At 38.3% G+C, this 25,627-nt stretch overlaps 1 protein-coding gene and 2 long non-coding RNA genes across 7 annotated transcripts in view; 2 read left to right on the top strand and 1 right to left on the bottom strand.

The window, feature by feature from the left end:
- Positions 1 to 25,627, top strand: part of LOC136264338 (mucin-17-like) — a 330,828-nt gene that overhangs the window by 240,919 nt on the left and 64,282 nt on the right. The gene's annotated exons all lie outside the window — the stretch shown is intronic.
- LOC136264490 (uncharacterized) lies at positions 1,343 to 4,828 on the top strand. Its single transcript, XR_010705154.1, has 3 exons — positions 1,343 to 1,461; positions 1,882 to 1,988; positions 4,456 to 4,828. It is a non-coding gene; the product is annotated as an uncharacterized lncRNA (long non-coding RNA).
- Positions 4,137 to 17,153, bottom strand: LOC136264495 (uncharacterized). The gene is made up of 3 exons (XR_010705155.1): positions 16,965 to 17,153; positions 4,723 to 4,772; positions 4,137 to 4,667 (listed from the first exon to the last, which is right to left on the bottom strand). It is a non-coding gene; the product is annotated as an uncharacterized lncRNA (long non-coding RNA).

The following is a 25,627-nucleotide window of genomic DNA, read 5'->3' as shown; positions in this document are numbered from 1 at the left end:
AAGGTTTGACTTGGTGTGGCCTTAACTACAACTGCAGGCAAAGCGTTCCAATCATTAATTAACCTATTAAAAAATATTTTGATCGACAGTTTAATCTTGAGTGACATTTGAAAAGCTTAAACTGATGTCCCCCTTGTAATGGTGGTATCGGAGTAGGTATATAGAGTGGAAAATCTGAATTGAAATAGTTATTGATAATCTTGTAAAGTAGTATCACAGGGGCGGATCTAGGATTTATAAAAGGGGGGGGGGGGGGCTAACTCAAGGTACTAATCTCTTGGGTAGAGGTGTGCAAAGCACACTTCCCAGCATGTGAAGCGTGCTGGAACTAGGGGGTCTGGGGGCATGCCTCCCCAGGAAATTTTTGAAAAATAGATGCTAAAATACTGCAATTAGGAGACATTTCCACATAAAATTCATAATATTTTCTGCCTGTAGATATATCATATACTGCCTTTAGATTATAGGTATGGCTCTCTAAAGCATTTTGCTAATGGATAGGTACAGACAACCAAGTACATGATGCACCCCTCTCACAATTGCACAACACTGAATAGGTGCATGTTAGAATAATAATGTTGAACGTGGAAAATTTTGAAATTCGAACAATACAAGATTGAATCTGAGAGCATTTTCAATGGAAATTGTGTACCTGAATTAAGTATTGCCATATATATTAACTACACAAGTGGATGAATAAAGCCCTTTAAACAAACCAATGTACTTCATTGTATGTATAGGTGCAGGCAGATTTGGAAAAACAGAACCAACTACATGTTTCCAGTGAATGTTCTATTAGAGTAGTTAGCTGACTGCTCTATTAGAGTATCTCGATCTTGTACACCTCCAATGCTGATCCGGGTCCTTGTTGCATAAACTTTAGCATAAATCCACTGATAATACCTTGGAAAGATGTTTATAAGGTGGTTTTATGAGTATTTGTATTATTAGTGATCATATAATTATGCTAAGACAAAATTTCATTATAATACTCAGCATATTGATCAAGTAAAGCCTAAATGTGAAGGGGGGGGCTTCAGCCCCCAAAGCCCCCCCCCCCCTGGATCCGCCCCTGTATCATATCACCTCTATGACGCCTGTGAGCCAGGGATGGTAGCTGCAGTGCTGCTAGTCTCTCTTCGTACGATTTATCTCTCAATGATGGCAATAAACGTGTAGCCCTACGTTGGACTTTCTCCACTTTCCTTTGATCAAGTACAAAGAAAGGCCCCCATACTGCGTTACTACATTCAAGGGTTTCGTTACTTTCACATCGTTTGATGCCCCACGTAAAATTACGTAACAATGCGTTAGAGGCGCTTTAATAAAATAATTATTAAGCACTGAGACGCGTGAGGACACGCTTTATCAAACTGAAACCAGATACATAGAATCTAATGGGGAGAGGTAACAGCAGCCAGCTAGTGTTCTGTGTCTAAGGGGTCTGCCAGAATAACAGAGGTAAGTAATGTATGCAGCAGTATATATCACATCACCACCAAGATCACTTTAATATGCCTGGTTGTAATGTTTTATGCTGCAATACCGCTATTAATGCTAAGAACAGAACTCTTAACACAGACATGGTAACAATTTCCTTCACTCCAGATATATTTCAACTTGCCTTGGTCAATTATAGTAAGGCCAGAGGCTCAGATTGTCCCATGCAGTTGCAGTGGTGTTGATGGTTTTGCTGCAGTGTTCGTAGTTGAAGTATTCTTTACTAGAGGAATAGCATAACTGTAGCTAATGGATAATACTGTAGCCTCTTTCCCAAGGGTCTGAAACTCACATAATCTTACAATTTCTGAAACAGTTTTTGTTACTTTCACATTGTTTGATGCACTCTACATACCATTATGTAACAACACTACATTATAGGCACATTGATAAAGCACTGAAACACGTCAAACTCAATAGGTGACAGCAGCCAGTCTTGTGATGACTGAAGATGATGTGCGACTAATTGGTCTGCCAGGATAACAGAGGTATGTATGCATTATGTATCACATCACCTCTGTTACCTTCCATTATCCTTGAGCGTACTGTTTTAAAAATGCTATGAACAGAATTCTTAGCACAAGCATGGTGATAATTTACTTCAGGGATATTTCAACCTACTGGTGACCATCTTTTAATAGGGACCTAGTATAGTGTACGTTTGTTTCACTGGGGTGTCACACAAGCACTCACTATTGGATGATCTGCGTCAAAGACAAAATTTACCTTAGCCTTTGGCTTACAGCTTTGACCTGACTTGAATGCATCTTCCTGAAATTTTGTCTGCTGTTTTAAGCTTATAATTGTTAGGTTTTCATCCCTGGCCACATCCAATATGGCCATTTAGCATTTTTAAACGTTAGTATAACTAGCTATAGTAAACCAAGAAAGCTGCTGTCTGGGCCATGTGAGCCAGCTAGATATAAATCCATACACCTTCATTGTTACTTTAAGTGTTGAAGCTATTTAGGTTTATTATATCCATTTACCAAACACACCAGTCCTGTGCTTTAAAATTTCTTAATACATCCTATCTATATAACCAGGGGAGTAGGACAAGACCACGTGGATGCGTAATAACGTTGCACAAGTACTTAAAGTATTTCATGTGAACTGAATAGACCCTGTACAAAAAGTAGAGGAAGAGGCTTGATACATATTTTGCTCTATTTAGTTTGTTGCTTGTAATAGTGTGATTCATGATTGGAAAGATGCTGCTGTTATGGCAAGGTCTAAAAAGGGGGGCTAGTTGTGGCCAAAAAGCTAGTTGCAAATGGTGATTGGCCGGGCTAGTTCTAAAATTTAGACAAAATAGCCAGGTTTACTACAGGAAAGTATACTTACGTACTGTACCTCTTAACTCTTTTACAATTTACCACAGGGATTTGACTAAAAGTCTAAAGATACATCTTGAGATAGCCATTTTCAAAAATTTTTTATTTCATGGTCTACTACTCTGATTAAAAAATCCCTTACTAGTTTTAATTTCTTTCTTACAGTTCACTATAAACTGAAAATCATCAAATCATTGCTTTCATGCACATAATTATATACATAGTTATTTGGTCCCTTCAGCTTGCTAATTATTTCCAGATCTCACTCATTCTCTAAAATCATTTCCAGGTTCAATCATGGCACACTTATGTTTCAAAATTCTTGGGGAGTATGTCCAGACCCCTAGAAATCCCTCTTTACTGCCACTTTGTCTCATGACTTTCATGTCAACAGTAACAGTAGGCATCAATGATTACAATACAATCGTTGTTGTATGATCTATTACTTTCAACAGGTAGTATGACTATGGTTTAATATAATATTTTTGTTAGTGCTTTGTAGTGCACGTGATCTTGTCTTACCCCTCTGATCTACAACTGTGAAAGATACATCATTGAAATCACAGTGAAATTGTTACAGAGCTTTGAAACATTTTAAGTTTTTCTATCTCGTAAGTTTTAATATTTATTTATAGGTAACTGTGTGTTTTAACACTTCTTCCCATCTCCCACTGTAGTGATATTTTGTAGTCTTGACTGTTGACTGTGAGTTTGACCACAATCACAGATTGAGATTGACTTAGTAAGTGATACGTGATACCCTAGTGTTTTGTTTTATAAGCCTAGCACTACAATTAAACAGGTGATTCTGAAGTCACAGTCTAACCCCCTCCACCATACTCCAAATAACCCATACCCTGTTTGCCCATTGTAATCTACAACATCTGGGTTTTGCACCACTAGCAACTGTAGCAGGCTATCTATCATTGTTACCAAACAACCAACAACATACTTAGTAACCATAGATACAAGACAATAACCATACGTAAGTCCAGGAGCACGACTACCTGAAAACTTACATTCATAAGTGAATAGAATATGTGACCGGGCCTGCGACAATAGGGCATGTGGGCACATGATTTTTGCCTACTTTTTCAAACTTCAATCACTCATACCTTTTTGTGCCATTATGCTATAGCAATGCAATTTTCAGCTCATAGTAACTATTTAATTGGCTTTTTGATGCAAGTTACAGAATTCAAATATTCTGTTTCAGTATTGAGACATGACCTGTAGAATTACGGGGTGTAGTTTGTGCCCACATGCCCTATTTTCGCAGGCCCAGTCACAATTATAATGAAAGACTAAATACAACAATGGAGAGTGAGGGCTAGCAACAAGAAATCAAAACGTAAAAATTTTGAACCATCCAGCACCAAGATGATTCAGGGAAAAACCCACTGGGCTTTACCCACATATGCATGTTACGCACATCAGTAATGACTGAGCTTCTTTCTGTAGCTATGTATGTGTTCACTTCTTCATTTTGATGACAGTAGTGACTTTCCATGTAGAATTCTGCCGTTCTCCTAATACAAATGTCATTTTGCAAAGTTTTTTTAGACATACTCTGTAAAATGAAATACAATAGTAATTATTTTGTTTGTTTTTGTTAATGCAGGTAGCAATGATGTCATCATCTAATTGTGGGTCAGTCATGACTACTCGCACAGCAGGTGAAATTGGCCAGTATCTCCTCATATTGTACATAGAACTCTATCATCAAGGGTGACTTTTTTTGCTGAAGAGCTGTAGCATTTGCAATAGTGTGATGCTAGACTGTGGTACATCGTTCAATAACTTTTTGTTCCAAGTTTTATGTACATGCTGTAACTGATCATATTATTGTTGTTTAAATATCACATCTTTTTATGTACAAATAACTAACCCTTTGTTATCACATCTTTATAGTAGATCCAATATTACCGTAACTTCTTTCTGTAACAGAACATGTACAGTATGTTACCTCTATTACATTCAGATGGTAGCCCTAATAATTTATGAATGGAATGTGGCTTATTCGTAGTAATGCTTAACCTGCTAAAACACCCTGAAGCTTTTATTTCAAATGTCCTATGTGGTCTGACAATTTCACTGTTTTATATGTACTAGGAAACACACCATTTGGTCTTCTTTTCTGAATTTGGAACCAAACCATTATGTCTTTATTTATTTATTTATTATACTGGACAGTCTGTAATTATTGATGCATCCAGTGGGGGGGGATGCATAATCAATAGAGACACTAACAATAATGTTCATGTAAGTTTAGACAGTTCAAGAGTGTCATTATCTACAACTTCATAATTATCATTTGTACACTCAGTCAGATTGTTATCACCAGGAACTTGTCGCTTCTCCAACAGAGGGGACATTACTGGTTCTTAGTACGATTTCACCATTAAGTATTATTCACAACCTTTCCATAGTTGACTCTCCAACAAACCCCATACATATTCACTGTACACAGAATCACAACTGCACTTTACCTTGATTTAAACCCCTGGGTTACCATACATGAATTGGATCACTTCATCTGAAGCCTATACGTACTTAATGTCCCTAGCAGTGCAAAACACGCTATGCTGTACATGATACGAAAGCAATGGATTTTTAAACAACATTTCAGTCTAATAAATACAGTAGTTACAGTTGTACAGGAGCAGCTTTACATAGTAATAGCATGTTTCAAGCCTTAGTGAAGGAGGAAAGGGTCCTGATGTAGGGAAAGAGAATAGTGCACGTGCTGAATTGTCGCTGTTCAATATAGTGCAGACCAGCTAAATAAATTACTTCACACTTGGACACGCTGACATGGTCCACGTTCTGTGGGTATGCCTTACAATGACAGTGTACAGAACAAAGTTCTTGTAAACAATTTCAATTTAGTACATACTGTAACAGTATAGTTGGTATTTTGAAGGCACACACATGTTGCTGTACCTTAATTTGTTTGCTACTGATTATGGAGGATGATTTGATGCCTACCAACTGAGGCGATTCACTTGATTTGTCTTTTAACTCAGACTCTACTGATTGTGTGCAGTGTAACACCATTTTGCAGTAAATGTACTTGAAATTTAACTGTTAGACTGGAGTGATTCAATTATATCTAATCACGAGCAAGAGTTGAACTTGCACACGCTGGATAACAAATGGCAGAAATGATAACCCTCTTGAGTTTACTTAATATTGGGACAGTCTGTACTAATATATTGCAGGTCCCTATGGTGAATGGGTGAATCCCCAATTCCCTGTATCCCACCAGTCCCAACATAAGCAGTCCATTGTGTTTATGTTATGAAGTAACAGCTGCTTGTGCCTAATTGTATAAAATAACAAAGGTTATCTGCACGCACAACATGGGGCAGGATACAAAACCTTGCACGAGACTGTACTATCAGCAAAGATTGCAAATGTAATTTAATGCCAATATTTCTGTATTAACTAATTCAATGAAATATTAAAAATTAATTTAAGGTGTTTAATCAAGCAATACAGTTACTCAACCTATACAGCACTGTTCATGACAATAAATTGATTTCAGTGGCTGCTTTGAGCTTCAGTAACGGTGGAGTAATATATAACATACACTTGTAGAATGGCATGACCCACACACTATAGCTAACTGTCACAAATGAAAGGCAGACAGCGCTGCACAGATGATTAGGTATGCAGATATATAACAAAATTTTACAGATACAACAGGAAGTACTGACGAAAGAAAAATTGGAAGAATTCACAATATTATTAATCAGCTTTGACGAAATAAAATTTGACGAAAAGCAAAAAATAACAGGTCTAAACAGTGACTTTTGAGGTGCTTATTGGACAAGTTGTCAAATTTTACTTTTGTAAAAATTTTCCTGTTGTAAATTTACAGCTAATATTGTTTACTATATAATATTGTTAGCTACGTAGTTATGCTCACAGGCAATTCTAAGGGGAGGGGGGGATCCTGTAGGTCTAGTTCAACTACCAACACTGCAAAACCATCAATACCACTGCAACTGCATGGTAGCCTCTGCCCCTCTACTATAATTGACCAAGGCAAGTTGAAATATATCTGGACTAAAGGAATTATCACCATGTCTATGTTAAGAATTCTGTTCATAGCATTGTAGCATAAAACATTGGCAGGTTATATAGAGCCGGTACCAGGGGCGTAGCTAGCCAGAAGGTGATGGAGGGGCAGGCATACCCCCACGAAACACTCAAAATCATTCATGATTGCAAAAAAGGCTAATGACCCAATGGTGGGCTAGCCAACATACGATGTTGTATTATTACAGCTTAAAGAACTAGCTACGTAACTATTTCAGTACTGACTGCTTCAAATCGAGGTAGCTATATTCGTCGAGCATCATCGCACGTGCCACAACTGTACTCCAACAAATTCATCCACAGTCCGGTAGAGCTAATACTTTAGTGCAAATACAGGTTACTTTACGTAGCCACAGCCTGTGCTGCAGTCCTAGCACACTGCTGACAGGATGACGTATTCACTCACTTCACTCGGCGAATTGAAATGCCATGTATTGCACGAAATCACACCTGTCTTGCTAGCAGAACTTGTAAGCTTGACTGATCCACCTGACTGACCGACTGACAAAGTAAAAACAGACTGCACTTCCGTACGTACAAAGGTCCAGTGTGATCGACTCGATAAAATAAACTTGGTACATTTATTTAGCTAACACTTTATCACCTCGTAGGCAGTAGGTTCGTAGCGTCATCTGGTCTCCTTTGTCACTTGTGACTCCTGCCGCGGAGAAGCGGGTCACTCTTTTTAGATTCAAAAATGTTCTATCACGCGAATAATCTAGGCTAAATATAGAAGCATGTCTCTAATATTTTCGTTCGATGGATTCACGAGCGAGTTGAATGTTGTGTGTGTGCATTCACTAGCAACCCCTGGTGATACCGCGTAGTAGTGTACATAATTTACAGTCATTTGCGTGTCAGTTTAATACTGGTAAACTTGTGACGAAGGTTTAAAAAAAATCATTTAGTGATGGGGGGGCAAATGCCCCCCCTTGCCCCCCCTTAGCTACGCCTCTGGCCGGTACCGGTTACACTGTTTTGCCGGCTATTTTGCCGGCAGTGGAGGGTATAATACTTAGAATGTTACGTGCATTAAAAAAAAAACTTGTACAAAAAACCTAAGAAAGCGAAAAAAAAAAGTTGTCTAAGCGAGGGTTCGAGCCCGGGCATCCGTACTCATAAGCAATGTTTGTAACGATTATACCACCGGTGCTGCAGCTAGTCATATTATTTAGTTTCTACGTTATAAACATCCGACTGAAGTGAACAAGAGTGAAGAAGAAACCAAAGCTGAACCCTAGCCTACCCCTAACGCTAAGGAACTACTTTTCGCATCCCCTAAAGTTGAATGCTCAGGGCAACCTACTAGACGCGTGCCCTAAAGTTGAATGCTCGGGGCAACCTACTAGTGCCGGCACAATAGCCGTTAGTGTTTGCAAACCGGTACCGGCTAAATATACACTTCGTATAACATTACAACCAGGCAAACAGTGGTGATCTTGTATGGGGTGCCATTTGTCTCAAAAACCCAAAAATTGAGATCTAAACCAAATATCGTCGATATTTACTAAACATCGACGAGATTTAGCTAAATATCGACGGCATTTACTAAACATCGACGACATTTGCTAAATATCGACGACATTTGCTAAACATCGACTACATTTGCTAAACATCGATGACATTTACTAAATATCGACGACATTTACTAAACATTGATGACATTTGCTAAACATCGACGATATTCAGCAACTCAGCTGCTTTCACGTTTTAATTTTCTGCGGATCCTTTACTATAATAATATTATAGGCGTGTACAATACTAATAATTTCTGATTAGCTGCTTGCGACTGTAGATGAATCATCTGTGGTACTACGCGACTCATTAGGCATTCGTACCTCCTTTAATGCTGCGCATCTATTAAGGTCAATGTTGCTGTGTTGGCGACGAGTAGGACTGAGAGGAAGGAACTCATCTGTGAGGATACGAGGTATGGGGTTGGCCTCTAAAGCTGTAAATGTGACAGCATGTATATACACTGCACATTTTTCGCTTTTTAATGTTCCAATGACAGAACTCAGTCTGGCAGAGGCAGACTCTCACGTGAACGAGGGTCTAGAGACTCTATAGCATACAGGATTTGTGCACAATGACAGCTACATACTTTAATTTGTGCATGCGTGATGTATGTTGGGTTGCCTTGTGTGGCCAGACCAATTGGGTAGGGAGAAGAAGGGATCTAGTACAGTTCAAATCTTGGTTTATACTGGTCTTGATACTACCCATTTAGCTACATGTAGTGTTATTACGTGGCAATTTAAATTAGTTGTTTCATGGGCTTGACTGTCCCAGGTGAATAACCACCTAACATATTTTCAAAACCTAGCTCAAAAATGCACTATATGTATATGGCTGCAAATGAGTTGCTGTCTCATTGATACCATACCCCATTCTTGTATTTTGTTTTTACACTTTTATATGCCAACCTAGATTTGTTTCCTGTTAGTGCAGTGATGTACTATTATCATACTATAATAAATATTTGTGACAAAATCAGTCTTATATATACACAAGCCTATCTTCATATGGACATCAATACAGCATTTTAAAAATGTGTATGCATCACTTCGTATACTTTACCTACACTGCTGTACCATATGCAAGGAAATTTTGACACAAGAAAAATTTGATGAATTCACATTTCAGCAGATTTGATGAATAAAATGTTGACGAAATCAAAAAATTGTAGACAAAACCTGTACTTTTAAAGACATTTGACGAACTTAAGTTTGATGAATTTAATTGATTCATCAATTTTGTTAAATTTTTCTATTGTCAAAATTTCCTTGCGTACGGTATGCAAGGTGACTAATGTACTGTGAATGCTAGCTAGCTATTGGCCTTCTTATTCCAAAGATACCTATCTGTACATGTCTTAATACGATACAACAGACAGTCATCTGCAAATTAGGCGACAAGTAGATTTAATACAGCTGGGAAAGTCATTTATAAAAACAAGAACAGTAAGGGGCCCAATACAGAGCACTGAGGTACTCCACTGGTAACGTTGACAGCTTCTGAAATAGAACCATCACAAAAAACTTACTATTTATGGTTGGTTGAAAAAGACCAAATACAGTTAATTGTCTCTCTGGTAATTCCATAGTACCTTAACTTTAACAGTAAGAGTTTATGGGAAACCTTGTAGAATGCCTTGCTGAAATCCAGCAGTATGCAATCAGTTTGTGCTTTGTCATTTAAACTGGATGCTAAGTCATGGACAGTTAATAGTAGTTGAAGATCAGCAGAACGTTTTTGGTGGAAGCCAAACTGACTGGTTGAGAGGATATTGTTACATTCTAAATGCCCCATCACATGCAATTAAATAATGTGCTTGAGAGCTGACAGTTTTATTAGAATATATTTTGTGACTGCTCTATTAAAGTATATCAAATCAGCTAAAAACTGTAAAAATAAGAGTACTGTAAATTTGATATCAAATGCAGCATTATGCATAGTGTGTTCATGTTTTGCTGCACGTATTTCTTACATTCACATTGCTTTAAAATCTTGTATTATATGCTGGCATAATACTTGATGCTTTTGCTAGCCTGTTAATATACAATCATGCCAACATAATTGGCACAGGCACATTAATTTTTAAAAGATATTAGCGTTTATAAAATACAAGTGCACCTGTAGCTTCTATAGCAGTACCTTCCTATTGTAGTTACTACACAGTAAAAAGAAAGTGTTCGAGCAACCCTACATCTATTCTTAGATGGCCTTTTGTAATAAAGCACATCTTATCTGTGCTTGGAAACCACTGAGTTACACATGTGTACAGTACTTATGTATTTTGTACTGATATTAAACATTAACATGTTTAATCTTTTATTAATTAAAATAGTATGAAGTATGCAACCATTGAAATCACTACAGCAGATCTTTGGTGACAATCAATTTCACCATTGCCAAAGTTTCTCAAGTAGTGGAACAAAGAATTAAGCATATTACAAAATGGTGCAGTGTCAGTGTAAGATTCTACTCCACTGTATTTGCTTCGTATGTAGGTCTACCTAGTATGCAGTTGCTCATCAACTCGCTATGGATGATCCACAATCAGAGCTCAGAAATGTACTGTTTTGGGTTTCTTTTGTGATTTTCAGAATGTCCACATCAAGTTTGTGAGTGTATACCAGGAGACAACTAAAAAGGAAAGAAAACAAAAAAACATAATATAGTGAGGCTAGACTTTAGTGACATCACACAATGCACATGTGTGTTTTTCAGTTTGCTGTACAGATGTAAAAAAATTCACTATAGCTGTTTGAAATTACAGCTGTTGATTTACACACAATATGTCTCATGTTTGAAAATTGTTTACTCTTAAAACTGGGAAAAAACTGTGATGATTTATTGCCATTGACTTTGAAAATTGTAGCAGCCTGCTGCTGAGTACTGACAGGGTAGCAAAAGGTAGAAGCAGTACTTTCCAAGTATTAATTAAAAATTCTCATTCACTTTAAACTTTTCACACTGATACAGTAGATAGGCGTTCATTGACACAAACTGGAATCATTTTGCACTTTGTAATTCAACTGTACAGCCTCTGACTCACACATTGCTCTACAGGACTAAGGGACCTGTGAAATAACTTTGACATCTCCCTTATCTGGACCTCTTTTATCCAGGCCCAGACAGTCCAAATTAGTCACAAGCATGTGGCCTGTAGTCTATTGACAATAAGATGTTTACATGTTAGGTGGCTTGTTGATTCTAACTACCACTTGGTTGCTAGGTGATAAAAAAATTTACAACCCAGGGTAGTGACCACGAATGCTCTGTAGTGACTTCCCCTTCTGCCCACTAAAATGTATAGTAGCAATAGTAACATTGCAGAACAGTTAACTTTACCAGTTACGGATATTTCTGAGATAAGGACAGTATACCAGACTACCTGGATAAGAGAGGTTCCACTGTACCTGCTATAAAATAAATTACATGGATGATTCTAGCAAATAAAATTCTTCAATTATCCTTGTTGCCTCTCTGTAATGTTGGTGATTCTATCAGAGTAATTTAATATTGACTGCTCTACTAGAGTATCTTGATCTAAGTTACCAATATTAAAATTCCTTGAGGGTGAATTAAAAGCATGCAACCAATAATGCACAACTGACAATCAAGCTTAACAAGTTGCTCTACCTTTGAGTTGGGAGACCAGGCAGCAAATTTCTAGAACTACCCTTGTGTGTAGCTAGTTGACAAGTTGAAATGATCTCAGAATTTCATCTTTGCAGGCAAGTCCATATTATATTGTTTGGTTGGGAAATTTGACTAAATAAAAAGTACTGGCCTGGCAAGAGCACTCAAATTGTGGCCTGCTGAGATTCATATGAATATTACAACAAGCTATTTTACTAGTTTAATTTTGTGTACTGATCTGTTATGCACCTATCAATGTAATCCCCGACTACCACTAATACGGGCTGAGGTGGGGAAAGGTGGGGATTTGCATCACTGAAAATTACAATTCCCCACCTACTGGGGACATACTGGCAATGCAAACCACGACCAAGTCTCGACTTGTAACCCCCGGGAATACTGGGGCTAGGAGGGGATTTGTACGGTTGTGTGGCGTTGGTCTAGTGATGAGTTAGTTCGAGTGGATTCTAGTACGAACATAGTAGCTAGCACCCGAGACACTCCTTCCTAATTAACCTGAAAGCACACAGCTTTGCTGTCTGAGTGAATTTCTTTAGTGAAGATAGATCCCCACTATGTCGGAGAAATGTAGCGATCAATTCCCCCACCATCCCCTACCCTTAGCCCGTATCAGTGGTAGTCGGGAATTACATTGATAGGTGCATTACAGTCCTGTAAAGTATTAATCTAATCCAAAACAGCCAAGCTGTAAAAAAAGAGTGCGGCCCTGAGAAAGGCTATGGTGAAAAAAGATGTGAAATCCAAGGTGGCGGCCAAGAAATGGCTGTGATGGTAGGTTAATGGTAAAAATTTTAACAACGACAATTCAAGTGAATTTTGTGCCAAGACCAAGCGGCACCAAATTCACTGAATTGTTGTTATTAAAATTTTTACCATTAACCTACCATCACAGCCATTTCTTGGCCGCCACCTTGGATTTCACATCTTTTTTCACCATAGCCTTTCTCAGGGCCGCACTCTTTTTTTACAGCTTGGCTGTTTTGGATTAGATTTCACTTCTTTTTGTATTTGTATACCCCAAAGCCGGCCTATGGCCGGCTTTAGGGCTTTTTAACCTGTCATTTTTTTCTTTACTACAGGAAGAAGAAAAGATGAAGCAGGGTGATTTCTTTGTAGCTGACCTCTCTGCAAGGTGATCCTTCTAGCTGATCCCTCTACTGGATGACTTGTTTGTAGCTGAACTCTCTCCAGGGTGATTTGTTTGTAGCTGAACTCTCTACAAGGTAACTTCTTCTAGCTGATCTTTCTACAGGGTGATTTGTTTGTAGCTGAATTCTCTACAGGGCGATTTGTTTGCAGCTAAACTGCTGAACTCTCTACAATGTAACTTCTTCTAGCTAAACTCTCTACGGGTGGCTTGTTTCTAGCTGATCTCTCTACAGGGTGACTTGTTTGTAGCTTAACTCTCTACAAGGTGATTTATTTGTAGCTGAACTCTCTACAAGGTAACTTCTTCTAGCTGATCTTTCTACAGGATGACTTGTTTCTAGCTGATCTCTCTACAAAGTGACTTGTTTGTAGCTGAACTCTCTATATGGTAGTTTCTTTGTAGCTGAACTCTCTACAATGTAACTTCTTCTAGCTGAACTCTCTACAGGATGACTTGTTTCTAGCTGATCTCTCTACAAAGTGACTTGTTTGTAGCTGAACTCTCTCCAGGGTGATTTGTTTGTAACTGAACTCTCTACAAGGTAACTTCTTCAAGCTGATCTTTCTACAGGGTGATTTGTTTGTAGTTGAATTCTCTACAGGTGATTTGTTTGCAGCTGAACTCTTTTACATGGTGGTTTCTTTGTAGCTGAACTCTCTACAAAGTGACTTCTTCTAGCTGATCTATCTACAGGATGACTTGTTTCTAACTGAACTCTCTACAGTGTGATCTGTTAATAGCGGAACTTTCTACTGGGTGATTTGTTTGCAGCTAAACTCTTTGCATGATTGTTTCTTTGTAACTGAACTCTCTACAAGGTGATTTCTTCTAGCTGATCTCTCTACAGGATGACTTGTTTCTAACTGAACTCTCTACAGTGTGATCTGTTCATAGCGGAACTTTTTACTGGGTGATTTGTTTGTAGCTAAACTCTTTGCATGATTGTTTCTTTGTAACTGAACTCTCTACAAGGTGATTTCTTCTACTGATCTCTCTACAGGATGACTTGTTTCTAACTGAACTCTCTACAGTGTGATCTGTTCATAGCGGAACTTTTTACTGGGTGATTTGTTTGTAGCTAAACTCTTTGCATGATTGTTTCTTTGTAACTGAACTCTCTACAAGGTAACTTCTTCTAGCTGATCTCTCTACAGGGCAATTTGTTTGTAGCTGAATTCTCTACAGGGTGATTTATTTGAGCTGAACTCTCTACATTATGGCTTATTTGTAGCTGAACTCTCTATTAGGTACCTTCTTCTAGCTGATCTGACTACAGGGTGACTTGTTTGTAGCTGAATTCCCTACAGAATAACTTACAATGTAATATAACTGAGTAAATTATAAATGCAGCTGAATGCTTTATTAGGGTGACTGTTCTATTAGAGTATCTCGATCTCGCATTTGCTGCACCTAGTTGACTTTCGAATCATAACTCAGTGATTTGTAATCTGATTCTTCTGTACTACTGCAAGGACTTTCTATGATGATTATTCCAGCTACATACTGATTTTCAGCTCGTTGCTCTAAGCGGTTTGCCTGGTAGACACGAAAACTAATAGTTTTCTTATTCATAAAAATCGACCGCGTAATTTTGACACAGGTTGGGTTTCGTGTCATATCTCCGTGGTCTTTATCCCGATTCGTTTCAAACCACAAAAAGGCACTCCTACGATGGTTGCTCCATCTACATATCGATTTTCAACTGATTCCTTCAAGGCGTTTACCCTGTAGGCGTGACAGACCTTCGACCTTGTTTTACGCAAATAATCGGTCATAACTCCGTGAATGTTCATCGGATTCCTACCAAAGTTGGTACGGAGATCCGCCTTAATGAGCCCTTTAAGTGTGCCAAATTTCAGCCAAATCCGAGCACGCATTCGTGTTTTATGGCGAATTTTGCGAAGTGTGCGAAATGAAGAAGATGAAGAAGAAAAAAACGAAGAAATTAAAACGAAATTTTGTTCGCTCGTATCTCGGAAATGGCTGGAGCGATTTTCTTCAAATTTGGTATGTAGTCTACCCTAACTGGGCGGCATGTCTCCAGCAAATTTGGTTCCAATCGGATAAGGGATCACAGAGCTACATAGGTGTGAAAATTGCGTTTTCTTTCTTCCTGTTAATATACTCACGGTGTGGCGCGCCGGCTTCTTGGGCCGCACGACACACTATCGTGTGTCTTGATAAACAACTAAATAAAACACTACTTGATTCATGCAACTAAATAATTATACTCAGCCGAATTATACTCTCAGTGACAGCCAGGGCTGCCCAGAGAAATTAAGGGGCCCAGGGCAAAGAGTAAAAGTGGGGCCCTTGACCCAAGTTGTAAGGTGAAGACCAAAAAAAAAAAAAATTATAAAAGGTCACAACCTGCTGGCAATGACAATAACTACCCATCACCAACCATATCTCCTTATCTATAAGCTTGCTACACTGCTCCTCTGAAGAATACTGTGACTACTCTATTAGAGTATTTAGATCTGACTGCTCTATTAGAGTATATCGATCTTTTAAACAGGTATTCAGGGGGCCCTTCATGGGGCCTCCTGGGGCCCCTTTCATGCTGGGGCCAGGGGCAAAATTCCCCAGTTGCCCCCCCCCTGTAGGCGGCCCTGGTGACAGCGGACAGCATTATATTCAATAATGCTGTCACTGAGAGTATTGGCACCCAGGGATGAAAAGTGAAACACGTGCAGTTTACAAATTGTCACATTTACAACTGAAAAGGTAACTTCATACCTCACATCCTTAGTTACAGATGAGATCAGTTCCTCTCGTCGCTAATGACAGCAACATTGATCTTAATAAACGCGCAGCAATTATTTCCATTAAAGGTCATGGACTCATCCGAATGAAAACAAGCCTATAATGAGTCACGCATAGCACCACAGATGGTTCATCTACAGTCACAAGCAGCTAATCAGCAATTAGTATTTACAAGTATAAGCGCCTATAATATTATTATACTGAAGGATTCGCAGAAAATTAAAACGCAAAAGTAGGTGAATTGTTAAATATCGTCGATGTTTAGCAAATGTCATCAATGTTTAGTAAATATCGTCGATGTTTAGTAAGTGTCGTCGATGTTTAGTAAATATCATCGATGTTTAGCAAAAGTCGTCGATATTTAGCAAATGTCGTCGATGTTTAGCTAAATGTCGTCGATGTTTAGTAAGGCCAGGCCAAATTAATTCACAGTTTATCGTCACCGCCCGCATGGGTTTTTAGGAATAGAGCAATAATTTCATAATTCATTATTTCTCACGTGATAATCATTGCTTACTCTTCTGAACTCGTTTTTGTATATTAAAACATGGTGTATGCAACAAACGTGACAATTATTCCCAGCCTGGACTCGTTAGTACCTTCAATAAATGAATTTCTAAAGATAGATTGCATAAATGAATAGCTAAGTATTAACAGTGACGTAATCAAATAAGCTCTGCAATCATTGTTAAAGTGGCTAGCAACTGTGTGAAGCTACTTTTTAAATGTTTTTCCATGTTAAAAACATTATGAAATATGAAAAATGACCTCCCGCCCGCATGACTTTTTCAAATATCCCGGACGATAAACTGTCAATCAACTTGGCCTGGCCTAAATATCGACGATATTTAGTTTAGATCTCCATTTTTGGGGTTTTGAGACAAATGGCACCCCATAATCTTGGTGGTGATGTGATACTTACTCATGCATACATAACTCACTTCTGTTATCCTGGCAGACCCCTTACTAGCACGTCATCACAGGCCACTGGCTGCTGTCACCTCTCCCCAGAATCGAGGTTTGATAAAGCGTGTCAGTGTGCTTAATAATTATTATTTTATAAAAGCGCCTATAGCGCAGTGTTGTTACGTAATTTTACGTAGGGCATCAAACGATGTGAAAGTAACGAAACCCCTATATTCAAGTGTTGGGCGTACGAAAGCTGTAAATAATTTAGTCAACATATCAGAATCTAAATAATCAAAAGATTTTTTAAGTAATCCTAGTAATCGATTTGCTTTTACAGCAACCTCTGTGGTATGCAGTTGGAACTTAAATTGGTGGTCCAAGATAATGCCCAAGTCTTTGTAAGAATCAATATTGTCACTGCCAATAACTGTTCCGTCCAAATAATATGGCCCATAGTGATGCACTGGTCCAAGGTGCATATGCTTGCACTTCAAGATATTGAACTTAAGTTGCCAACGAATTGACCATTCATAAAGTAAGTCCAAATCATGATGTAGTACTGAATAATCCTCAATAGGCGTGACCTAGCTATATAGTAGCTTTGGACTATAGCTATTAGTCAATCTGTAGTAGGACTTCTATGTGTAGCAAGACTGCTATAATGTAGCCTGGGATATGAATATGCAAGTATTTATATTTACGACACCAAACAATGTGTCAAGATTATAACAAAATTTGTTGTGTACAAAAATATGGGTTCATGGTGTTGAGGATCAGATGGCCATCTGCCCAAAATTTTTCACAATACAGAATATCTTATCAAAAACAGCCAAGCTGTATAAAAAGGTGCGGCCCCCAAAAAGGCCATGGTGAAAAAAGATGTGAAATCCAAGGTGGCGGCCAAGAAATGGCTGTGATGGTAGGTTAATGGTAAAAATTTTAATAACGACAATTCAGGTGAATTTGATGCCAAGACCAAGTGGCACAAAATTCACCTGAATTGTCGTTATTAAAATTTTTACCATTAACCTACCATCACAGCCATTTCTTGGCCGCCACCTTGGATTTCACATCTTTTTTCACCGTGGCCTTTTTGGGGGCCGCACCTTTTTTTACAGCTTGGCTGTTTTTGATTAGATATCACTTCTTTTTGTATTTGTATACTGCAAAGCCAGCCATAGGCTGGCTTTGGGGCTTTTTTAACCCATGTGTTTTTTTATTTACCACAGGAAGAAGAAAAGAACTTATAGAAGTTTTTCAATACTTCAATTATTTTTGATTTTATTAGTAATTATACAAATTATATACATATATTTATTACATGCCCATTATTCCCCACAGGATATTTTTTAGCAGCTGATCTCTCTACTGGGTGACTTAAAATATAGCTGAACTACATACAGGATGGTTTCTTTGTAGCTGAACTCTCTACAAGATAAATTCTTCTAGCTGATTTCTCTACAGGGTGATTTGTTTCTAGCTGAACTCTCTACAGGTAATTTGTTTGCAGCTAAACTTTCTACATCCATGGTGGTTTCTTTGTAACTGAACTCTCTACATGATGGTTTCTTTGTAGCTGAACTCTCTACAAGGTGACTTCTTCTAGCTGAACTCTCTACAGGGTGACTTCTTTGTAGCTGAACTCTCCACATGATGGTTTCTTTGTAGCTGAACGCTCTACAAGGTGACTTCTTTTAGCTGATCCCTACAGGGTGATTTGTTTGCAGCTGAACTCTTTAGGTGGTGATTTCTTTGTAGCTGAACTCTCTACAAGGTGACCTCTTCTAACTGATCTCTCTACAGGGTGATTTGTTTCTAGCTGAACTCTCTACAGGTGATTTGTTTGCAGCTAAACTCTCTACATGGTGCTTTCTTTGTAGCTGAACTCTCTACATGATGGTTTCTTTGTAGCTGAACTCTCTACAAAGTGACTTCTTCTAGCTGAACTCTCTACAGGTGATTTGTTTGCAACTAAACTCTCTACATCCATGGTGGTTTATTTGTAGCTGAACTCTCTACATGATGGTTTCTTTGTAGCTGAACTCTCTACAAGGTGGCTTCTTCTAGCTGAACTCTCTACAGGGTGATTTCTTTGTAGCTGAACTCTCCACCTGATGGCTTCTTTGTAGCTGAACTCTCTACAAGGTGACCTCTTCTAGCTGATCTCTCTACAGGGTGATTTGTTTCTAGCTGAACTCTCTGCAGGTGATTTGTTTGCAGCTAAACTCTCTACATGGTGCTTTCTTTGTAGCTGAACTCTCCACATGACGGTTTCTTTGTAGCTGAACTCTCTACAAGGTGACTTCTTCTAGCTGAACTCTCTACAGGTGATATGTTTGTAGCTGAACTCTCTACAGGTGATTTGTTTGCAGCTAAACTCTCTACATGGTGCTTTCTTTGTAGCTGAACTCTCTACATGATGGTTTCTTTGTAGCTGAACTCTCTACAAGGTGACTTCTTCTAGCTGAAATCTCTACAGGTGATTTGTTTGTAGCTAAACTCTCTACATGGTGCTTTCTTTGTAGCTGAACTCTCTACATAACGGTTTCTTTGTAGCTGAACTCTCTACAAGGTGACCTCTTCTAGCTGATTTCTCAACAGGGTGATTTGTTTCTAGCTGAACTCTGTGCAGGTTATTTGTTTGCAGCTAAACTCTCTACATCCATGATGGTTTCTTTGTAACTGAACTCTCTACATGATGGTTTCTTTGTAGCTGAACTCTCTACAAGGTGACTTCTTCTAGCTGATCTCTCTACAGGTGATTTGTTTGTAGCTAAACTCTCTACATGCATGGTGCTTTGTTTGCAGCTAAATTCTCTACATGGTGCTTTCTTTGTAGCTAAACTCTCTACATGACGGTTTCTTTGTAGCTGAACTCTCTACAAGGTGACTTCTTCTAGCTGAACTCTCTACAGGGTGATTTCTTTGTAGCTGAATACTCCACATGATGGTTTCTTTGTAGCTGAACTCACTACAAGGTGACCTATTCTAGCTGATCTCTCTACAGGTGATTTGTTTGTAGCTAAACTCTCTACATGCATGGTGCTTTGTTTGCAGCTAAATTCTCTACATGGTGCTTTCTTTGTAGCTAAACTCTCTACTTGACGGTTTCTTTGTAGCTGAACTCTCTACAAGGTGACTTCTTCTAGCTGAACTCTCTACAGGTGATTTGTTTGTAGCTAAACTCTCTACATGGTGCTTTCTTTGTAGCTGAACTCTCTACAAGGTGACCTCTTCTAGCTGATTTCTCTACAGGGTGATTTGTTTCTAGCTGAACTCTCTACAGGTTATTTGTTTGCAACTAAACTCTCTACATCCATGGTGGTTTCTTTGTAACTGAACTCTCTACATGATGGTTTCTTTGTAGCTGAACTCTCTACAAGGTGATTTCTTCTAGTTGAACTCTCTACAGGGTGATTTCTTTGTAGCTGAACTCTCTACAGGGTGATTTCTTTGTAGCTGAACTCTCCACATGATGGTTTCTTTGTAGCTGAACTCTCTACAAGGTGACTTCTTTTAGTTGATCCCTCTACAGGGTGATTTGTTTGCAGCTGAACTCTTTAGGTGGCGATTTCTTTGTAGCTGAACTCTCTACAAGGTGACCTCTTCTAGCTGATTTCTCTACAGGGTGATTTGTTTTTAGCTGAACTCTCTACAGGTAATTTGTTTGCAGCTAAACTTTCTACATCCATGGTGGTTGGTTTCTTTGTAGCTGAACTCTCTACATGATGGTTTCTTTGTAGCTGAACTCTCTACAAGGTGACTTCTTCTAGCTGAACTCTCTACAGGGTGATTCCTTTGTACAGTAGCTGAACTCTCCTCCTGATGGTTTCTTTGTAGCTGAACTCTCTACAAGGTGACCTCTTCTAGCTGATCTCTCTACAGGGTGATTTGTTTCTAGCTGAACTGTCTACAGGTGATTTGTTTGCAGCTAAACTCTCTACATGGGGCTTTCTTTGTAGCTAAACTCTCTACATGATGGTTTCTTTGTAGCTGAACTCTCTACAAGGTGACTTCTTCTAGCTGAACTCTCTACAGGTGATTTGTTTGTAGCTAAACTCTCTACATGGTGCTTTCTTTGTAGCTGAACTCTCTACATGATGGTTTCTTTGTAGCTGAACTCTCTACAAGGTGACTTCTTCTAGCTGAACTCTCTACAGGTGATTTGCTTGTAGCTGATCTCTCTACAAGTTGAATTGTGTGTAGCTGATCTCTCTGCAGGTTGATTTGTTTGTAGCCGATCTCTCTACAAAGTAATTTGTTTGTAGCTGAACTGTCTAAAAGGTGATTTGTTTGTAGCTGATCTCTCTGCAGGTTGATTTGTTTTAGCTGAACTCTCTACAGGGTGATTTGTTTGTAGCTGAACTCCTTACATTGTGTGTAGTTTGTAGCTGATCTCTCTACAGGGTGATTTGTTTGTAGCTGATCTCTCTACAAGTTGATTTGTTTCTAGCTGATCTCTCTGCAGGTTGATTTGTTTGTAGCCGATCTCTCTACAGGGTAATTTGTTTGTAGCTGAACTCTCTATAAGGTGATTTGTTTGTAGCTGATATCCTGCAGGTTGATTTGTTTTAACTGAACTCTCTACAGGGTGATTGCTTGTAGCTGAACTCCTTACATTGAGTCTAGTTTCTGGCTGATGTCTCTACAGGGTGATTTTTTGTAGCTGAACTCTCTACAGGGTGATTTGTTTCTAGCTTATCTCTCTACAGGTAGATTTGTGTTGATTTGTTCATTGCTGATCACTCTAAAGGGTAATTTGTTTGTAGCTGAACTCTCTCCACAGTGACTTGTGTGTAGCTGAATTCTGTGTAACTGAATTCTCTAGAGAGTGACTTAATTGTAGCTGAATTCTCTACAGGGTGCATGACTTGTTTATAGCTGAACTTTCTTCAGTGTGACTTGTAATGTTCTGAATCTCTATGGTGATTTTTATTTTTTATTTTTTTATTAATGCTTTACAGCACAAGTGCTGAAGGTCTGTAGGACACCTGGTCCTACAGCCTGCTCAAAGACTTTAGCTACTTAAGGTGTGTTTGAAAAGTTGGAGAAAGGAGAAAAAATCCATGACTGGACCTAGGTAGCCTCGAACCTGCAGCCATCCGATTTACGCTCAAACGCTTACAGGAGTCTACCAGGTGGTCAGGATGTTTTCTCCTTGTTATTTTCATGTAACTATATCCATAGGAATTCTAGAGAGTAACTCATTATCTCAAAGTACCCCAAGTAGAACCAAATGGACACTAGTTTATTTATTAATGCTTTACAGCACAAGTGCTGAAGGTCTGTAGGACATATATTTGCTTAACTCTCCACATGGTGACTGTCTTCTTGCTGAACTGTCTATAAGATTAACTGTTTGCTGCTGAACTCCCTACAGAATAAATTGTGATGTAATAAAATTCTATAATGGAGTAAATAAATTAGCCGAATGCTCTATTAGGGTGGCTGTTCTATTAGAGTATCTCGATCTCGCATTTGCTACACGGAGTTGGCTTTCGAATCATAACTCAGTGGTTTGTAATCCGATTCTTCTGTACTACTGCAAGTACTTTCTATGAAGATTATTCCAGCTATACACCGATTTTCATCTCATTGCTCTAAGCAGTTTGCCTAGTAAACGTGAAAGCTAATACTTTTTTATTCCTAAAAATCGATCGCGTAATTGTGACACAGGTTGGGTTTTGTGTCATATCTCCATGGTCTTAATCTCGATTCCTTTCAAACCACCAAAAGGCACTCCTACGATGGTTACTCCATGTGCATAGCAATTTTCAACTCATTCCATGAAGCGGTTTACCCTGTAGGCGTGACAACAAATAGATCTTGTTTTACGCGAATAATCGGTCATAACTCCTGAACCATTCATCGGAGTTGTACCAAAGTTGATGCTAGGATTCGCCGTTGGACTCCCTTTCTGTGTGCCAAATTTCAAGGCGATCGGAGTACGCGTTTGCTTGTTATAGCAATTTTTGCAAGTGTGCGAAAAGACGAAGAAGAAGAAAAAAAAAACGAAGAAAAGAAAACGAAACTTTGGCCACTCGTATCTCGGAAATGGCTAGAGTGATTTCCTTCAAATTTGGAATGTAGACTCCCCTAGCTGGCGGGCAATTCTGCAGCAAATTTGGTTCCAATCGGATGAGGTATCACCGAGATACAAATGTGTGAAAATGACCTTTTTATTTCTTCCTGTCAATATACTCACGGTGTGGCGCGCCGGCTTCTTGGGCCGTACGACACACTACCGTGTGTCTTGATATATATCTACCTCTTGTAAAGATGGACGTTGAGAAAATTTGTCTCTTGCCCACCAAGTTGCAAGAAGTGCAAGTTGCAAACTGTAAACATGTGGTATTGATAAGCTACAGTGACGTTTAAACCATTTCAGAGTCAGTTGCTGTTGACAAGAAAAATTGTAGTGGTTTCATTAGCAATGTGTTAATGGCTTTGACTGCTTGCTGCTGACTCATTAATGTCATACAAAAGTTCCAAATTGTGTGCTTATAGAAAGGAAAATTTATTATCTACTTTTTATAAAGGCAGGTTAACCACCACAAGTGAAGCTTTTGTAATTTTCCCATGGATTTTAATAATTTTAGGTGCACCCAATAATCAAACCAGCTATTGAAAATACCGGCTTTGTGTGTATTAGGTTGAAAAATGTAGTGAACAAGCAGCAGATACAGCTTTACAAGTTTCTATAAAAGTACGTACATATTTAAACACCATACGTATACAGTGCTCTCACAATATCCTAAACACATGTTTATACATACAGGATTTTGTTTTGATTCCATTTGGGTCATAAATTACCGAAGAAAATGTTTCTTCTATCAAATTGGTTTGTTAATTAGTTCAATAAATGTGTCAGCGAAAAGTCCTATCAATGCATTTTAAATTACTGTACTGGAAATTTCACCAACATGTATATTCACCGACATGTATGAAGACTATCACTATGTTGTATATTTGATGTATCCAAGCCCAGCCCAAGTTTTCTGTAGATTGAAATACATTATTTAAATATATTTCTTGCCCATACATTGATTTGCAACATCTGACTAAATCCAACTAGTTGGTGTAACCAATGATTCTGAAATTTGGAGGCTACACTATACATTATCAGTTTCTGGAATCTGGACTCAACTCTAGCGATAATGTTTACTTTAAAAGCTACCTTCATACAAGGCTACCGAGAGGCAGCTTCTTGCTGCTTGGATGTTTGAACTTTAGGTAAGAAATATGTGGTCATAACTTTATTCTGTGGAGTTATGATGCTTGAACACTTTATCTAATACGTGATACCTGAGAATCTCATGCACTTATAATAATTATGGGAATATGGGGTTCTTGCAGATCTATACATAGATCAGGTGATTAATACGTACTTGCATTAACTATGTACCATATACATTAACAAGTTTTGTATAACATTTATATGAACTATACCGTACGACAGGAAATTTTTAACAAAAGAAAAGGCAATGAATTTGACAAATCAGTCAAATTTTAATTCATCAAACTTCCAAACGTGCCCCTAACAGTCAAGGGCAGATTTAGAGGGGGTGCTTGGGGTGCTGAAGCACCCCCCTCCAAAATTTTACCATGTATAAGCTAGGAAGCTTCTAGAAATTGCAGTATAGATGCAATTGCATCTTATACATATGCATGGCAATGAAAAGATGGAAAGAGAAGGAATCTTTACTTAGAATTACTAAGAGGTGTATACTTTTGGTGTGAGACGTAACCTAAAAGCTGCTAAAAATCAAAATAATCTAATAAAACATCCATCATAATGCTTTTTTTCAAGAAGTTGCCAGTGGTGTTTTCTTGACTTCTGCACTGCAATCTTACCATTGCTCCAAACATCCTGCCATATACTAATAACTTTCTGAGAACAACTTCTGTCAAATAGTTTAATATTATAATGGGTATTTTCAGTTGTTGCTACATTGATGCTTGGGTTGACATGCCTAAGTAAAACAGTTAATTTTTTTAGCATGTATATGTTAACAAGGCTGTAGTATCTGAGAAAACTGTTTGTTTTTGCTTTATCAGTACCAAAGTTCCATGCTGTATTTATCTGAATCTAGCATCAATTGAAGCTAATAAAATTTTATGTCATACAGTGTTTGCACTCCCAAACCCCTTGAAGCTCTAATTTATAAGCTCAAATGATACCACAGCATTTACGCTGTCATGTTATAAGGGGGTTAGTTGTGGCCAAAACCTAGTTGTATATGTAAGTGACTTTGGACTCTGGTTGCAAAATTAATCTAATCCAAAACAGCTAAGCTGTAAAAAAAGTGTGCGGCCCTCAGAAAGGCTATGGTGAAAAAAGATGTGAAATCCAAGGTGGCGGCCAAGAAATGGCTGTGATGGTAGGTTAATGGTAAAAATTTTAATAATGACAATTAAGGTAAGTTTTGTGGAGTGGCACAAAACTTCACCTGAATTGTCGTTATTAAAATTTTTACCATTAACCTACCATCACAGCCATTTCTTGGCCGCCACCTTGGATTTCACATCTTTTTTCACCATAGCCTTTCTGAGGGCCGCACACTTTTTTTACAGCTTAGCTGTTTTGGATTAGATTTCATTTCTTTTTGTATTTGTATACCCCAAAGCCGGCCTATGGCCAGCTTTGGGACTTTTTTAACCTATGTTTTTTTCTTTACTACAGGAAGAAAAAAAA

The sequence above is a fragment of the Dysidea avara genome, chromosome 1 (genome assembly GCF_963678975.1).
Source record: "Dysidea avara chromosome 1, odDysAvar1.4, whole genome shotgun sequence".
Classification (NCBI taxonomy): domain Eukaryota; kingdom Metazoa; phylum Porifera; class Demospongiae; order Dictyoceratida; family Dysideidae; genus Dysidea; species Dysidea avara.
The sequence above is the reverse complement of the archived record's forward strand: the minus strand, read 5'-3'. Positions and strand labels throughout refer to the sequence as shown.